The 5,085-nt window shown below is 48.1% G+C and overlaps 1 pseudogene; it reads right to left on the reverse strand.

Moving 5' to 3' along the window:
• Positions 1 to 1,111: 1,111 nt before the first annotated feature.
• On the reverse strand, positions 1,112 to 5,085 carry LOC102144418 (TNFAIP3-interacting protein 2 pseudogene; annotated as a pseudogene).

Consider the following 5,085-nt stretch of genomic DNA (forward strand, 5'->3'; position numbering starts at 1 on the left):
ATAACTGTTACTTTTTCATCTAAGTCAAGATGCTGCTTGGACCAGGTCAGCTGCTTTCTTGAATACATTTCCTTTTGACAAGGAAAGCTTATTGGGCCCATTCCGACCTGTTAGTCACCGAGTTTGAGTCGACCCACCCCAAAATAAGGATATAAGGCTGGAGAGTCTCAAGGCCTCCATGAGTCAGGTGTTCAGTTTTGACAAGAGCTGTAGCAAGCTAATAGCTGCTTTTCAAAAGCGTTGTTTCTAGTAATCTTATATCAAGGAGACGACTAGTCCTAAATCCCAAGGGGCATTTCTGGGTGGAAGCTGCCTCCCTTTGTCAGAGACTTCAATTAGCAAAATAATCTGTCATGATCATTAAGTTTATAGCACCCTAAAGGTAGAGAGCATGCCACAGCTTGCAGGACAGCTTCAAACACAATTTATTGGTTTAAGTCCCACTCAAAGGATGCTGATTTGGCAAGTTCACTGATAAAAAGATCAAGTAGCATGACTGAGTGAGGCACATACTGTTTCTAATACCCTAAGAATCCAATAAGGTACTGGACTTCCTTTTTGATTTAGGGAACCAAAGAGAGAGTGGTTTTTCCATGACCACCACAGGGATTGAGTGTTATAAATCCATCCACATAGTTCCAAGAAATTTTGCTTGGTAAGCCAACAAGTCACCATCTGTATAGTGAAAGCTTTGGACATCAAAAGGTAGAAGAACTCATGCTAAATCCTGACTCACCCACTGGTGACAAATGGCAGGAGACCTTAAGTACCCCTAGGGGAATGCCTATAAACATACACCGGAGGCCTTGCTACGTGAATGTGAACTGATATTGATCCTCAAGTGTCAGTGAGAAGGTGCTGGTAAAAGTCTAAGATAGCAAACCAGGTGTAATCAGCCTGTGTAATGGATTCAGTTGCAGTTGCAATATCTGGAACAGCCATGGCTATGAAAACAACAATAGATCAGTCAGCAATAATCTACTCTAAGCCTTCATCACCTGCTTCACTGGTCATACAGGGTTATTGTATTGAGATAATGCCTTATTTTTCACTTCTGATGCCTTTAAGCCCTTAATCAAGGCTATGATTTCCCTTTCTCTTCTTGGGATTCTTTAGCTTCTGTTGGACCATCAAGGAGGAGACAGAGAGGTGGGTTGAGAAGCAACTTATACCTCCCATAAACATTTCTCTATATGCCACTCTTCTGAATCCTGCAAATCTCCCCTCACCCAACCCTGGCACTTATGGGATGGGAATATAATACGTCTTTCCTACTGTACATTCAGATGCAGAAGTAACAACCACAGTACATTGAATTGGCCCAATGGACCTTACCCACAAGTTAGATTTCCTTCTTCACTGTGAACCCTGCCTAAGCACCATTAGCTGGATCTGAGGGCTTTTGCCTTCCCCAGGTCTGGGTAGGATAATGACTTGGGCACCTATGTTCAACAGAGCCATAGCAGTTTAAATTCCTCACTTTCCCCAAATTCCTCTTGGATGAGTAGACATGGTTTTCAATTCTCTTTAGGGTCAGGAAAATCTTGGCCCCACCTCTAATAATCTTTCTTTTTAAAGTAGCTGAGGTTGGGGTAGAGAAGGAGGGAGAGATCAGGGACATGGAGGGAGAGAGTGGCTCTGAGCTATTAAACAAAAAAGCTTTGCATTTAAGGAGTGTGGCAGAAGCTTATGGTGCAACCAAAAAAACTTTCAGTGTTTTTTCCTACTCACACTTTAAACTGACTGGGTAGAGATCCTGATGGTTGACACTATCAATTTCAGCTTTGGAGACCCCTTCACTCAGTCATAGCTGCGTGTTTTCTAGCTGAAGCTACTGGGTTTGTGACCCCTGGCTGACTTGACCCAGGCTTGCACAGCAGCAACCTTCTTTGAGAATTCCACTTTAATTCTCAAAGAATTTTGAGAATTAAAATTCTGCTGCCCCATCACCAAGATAACATCGCTTATGTTCTCACCCAGTTTCAACACAAGGCAAGTTTTCCAGGGCAGCAGCATCTACCTAGGTTTGATCGGGTCAGTTTCTCATTCTCCAGTGGATCACCTTTGCCGGCATCGTAAGCCCCAATTCAAGGCAGTAAGAGCCTGAATACTACTCAATGCCTCATCTATGGTTTCCCATGGGAGTTTGTCTGTCTCAGAAATCTCCCTGAAAGGCTCACAGCTCCCTTATTGCAGCCAGGATCTATTGCAAAAAAAACCCCTCTAAGACCTTTTACTGTTCTCTCCTAGTGGATCTAAGGCAGACACGATGGACCGCAGGAGGGGCTGAGCCATAAGACCCAGTTTACGTTGCCATTCTTCCTTGACAAGCATTACTAGCCCCACTTCCTCATCTCCCAAGTGAACCAGCCAAACTCCTAATGATGTGCGTGGTTTCTGCCCACAGTGGTCATAAATTTCCCTCCTTCCACACATCTCTGCAATTGTTGTCCAAAAAAGGGCAGAATCTTTTATGTGCACCAGACAATACCTAGTACTAGTTGTTACAGTGGGGCAGACCTGAAGCTAACTTCAAATTGTTCAGGAAGTTCTACACCAGCAGGAGAGTTAGCAAGAACCAGGGCACCATTTGAGCAGGGGTCTTTGAACCTGCTTCCTGGTACTCAGCCTGCATCCACCTCTTCAATCTCCATCATTAACAGGCAATAAAGTGAAGAACTATTTATGGCCTAGTTGAGCAGATAATTTGGTCAACATATTTCAGTGACTTTCCTCGAATTTATTTTCTTGCTCTGTTGCCCAGACCGGAGTGCAGTGGCATGCTGTTGGCTCACTGCAGCCTCGACTTCCCAGGCTCAAGCAATTCTCCCACCTCAGCCTCCTGAGTAGCTGGGACCACAGGCACATGCCACCATGCCCAGCTAATTGCTGTATTTTTAGTAGAGACAGGATTTTGCCATGTTGCCCAGGCTAGTCTCAAACTCCTGAGCTCAAGCAATCTGCTTGCCTTGGCCTCACAAATTGCTGGGATTACAGGTGTGAGCCACCAAGCCTGGCCCTCAAATTTCATTAAATGTACCCACAATATCCTCATCCTTCTCCTTCTAGAAAGCCATGTCTCTGTCAGTATCCCACCCTCCTCACTAAAGCTGTCAAGAACTATAAAAGGTCTGAGATTTTGTCCTACTCAACAAGCTAACAAGTCAGCCCACCACAGTTTCATGGAATCTGGTAGAAAACATGAGACACAGAGATGGACAGTGTTTTACTGTAGAAAGGCCAGTCACCAGATATCAACATTTTGGCACCAGTTTCTTGAGCCCCGATTACGCAGGGGAACTCCTCTGTGCTGGTGCCCTGAAAACCGTGCATACATCCTCAAAGGCCATGTAGGCAAGGCTCAACTGCAAGCCGATGGCAGAAGGCCCTGTGATCCTCCCTAGGCAGTCTTGTGAGGAGCTGCCATACCGCCATTCCTTATTTGCCTCTCTATTTTTTTTTCCCACAGGAGCAAGAACATTTATTATAAAAATAGGTGGATAAAATAAGTGTGCTTTAACTTCTGGATATACGACAAATGCTATTGTGATGCAGTTTTTAAATGCAGACATGTGGCTCTGCAATGACAGGGATGGGCCCCCTAGTGTGATGTGCAGCCACAGTGCTCCATTTGACAAACCTCTTGGTTCAAGGCAGAGAGGAGACACCTTATTCTATAGAACAGGATGGGGGTTCAACCCTGGGGACCATACAAGTGGCTCCCATAGGCAGCCACCCTTTTCTGGCAAGCCGTGGCATACCCAGATGCAGGCTGGGGGAGGGGCTGGCACACTGGCCCCAGATTGCTCTGGCTTCAGCCTGATGGAGACACAAAACTGGGATCTCCCTCTGCCAGATGTTCCTGACCCCATCACCACCTCCAGCCTCTAGCCTCACTGGGAGTTCCCTGTGACCCAGCCTGTTCCATAGCCAAAGGGGGACCAAAGTGAACGATCACAGTGCCTCACACCTATTCTAGGGGCCTTGGATCTCAGTGGAGCTTAATCCATGGCATCTGAGAGCACGCACCCTGTCCCTGAGGGCAGCTGTGCCGGGCAAGGGGGACGCAAGGGCATGGGTGGAATCTTGGTCACTGGCAGCACTCGGCCACATGCCTGAGGAGCTCTTTACCTTGTTAGTCACAGAAGCACTGCAGGCAGTGAGGGCACTGAAGGTCCCCCTGGCCTCTCTGGGCTGTGCCAGGATGCCCGCCCTCTGCAGGGGGTTCCAACTGCTGGGACCCAGTCCCAGGCCTCCAGCCACCAGGCGCAATAAGCTCCACTGCATCGGTGGCCAAGTACTTGGCAGTTTTGCTCCCAGCATGAATCCAGCAGGCATCTGGCTCTTGAGAATCCTGTCTCCAGGAGGCCTGGTGCAGCAAAGAGGTGACCTTTTCCTCCAGTTCCTGATTCCTACCTTGAGCCCGTTCCCGATCTGCCCTTTCTGACATGAAGTCATCCTTGTAAGCGAGAATCTGCTGTTCCAGTATCTGCATCCATTCCAGTGCAGCATCTGGGGCCGTCCTTGAGGCCGCCAGCTTCTACTTCACTTCTGCACAGTCGTTTATTTTCTCTTCCAACTACCTGTTGAGCTGGGAGATCTTCCTCATCAGCTCGGGCTCCTGGAGGGTCTGCAGCCCCCTGAGCTGTGCATGGAGCCCCCTCACGTATTCGTCCCTGCTGACATCGTATCGCTGCCACTTGGCATTGAGGTCTTCAACGTGAGTCACCTTCTGTTTTAACAGTCGATTTTCTTCCTCAATAACACTCTGGACAGAGGTGTCCCCACCTGTATGTTCTGACTTTCAGGACTTCTCTCCCCCACGTTCCTTTGTGCATGCTGTCGTTCATCCAGACACTTGGTCAGATGCTGACACATGTGGGCAGTGGAGGTCAGCGTCCTCCGCAGTTGGTGGGTCTCGTTGGCCAAAGAGAGGCACAGAACGTCACTGGCCCGCCGGGCCGGTTTCCCCTCCTCCATGCTCCTCCGCATCAGGACAACTTCCTTCTCTCGCTCATGCTGTGGCTGGCTCAGCAGCTGCTGCATCTCCTTCTCTTTCACTCCTAGCCGCTCAGTAAGCCTCTC

This window comes from Macaca fascicularis, chromosome X (assembly GCF_037993035.2).
Source record: "Macaca fascicularis isolate 582-1 chromosome X, T2T-MFA8v1.1".
Classification (NCBI taxonomy): Eukaryota; Metazoa; Chordata; class Mammalia; order Primates; family Cercopithecidae; genus Macaca; species Macaca fascicularis.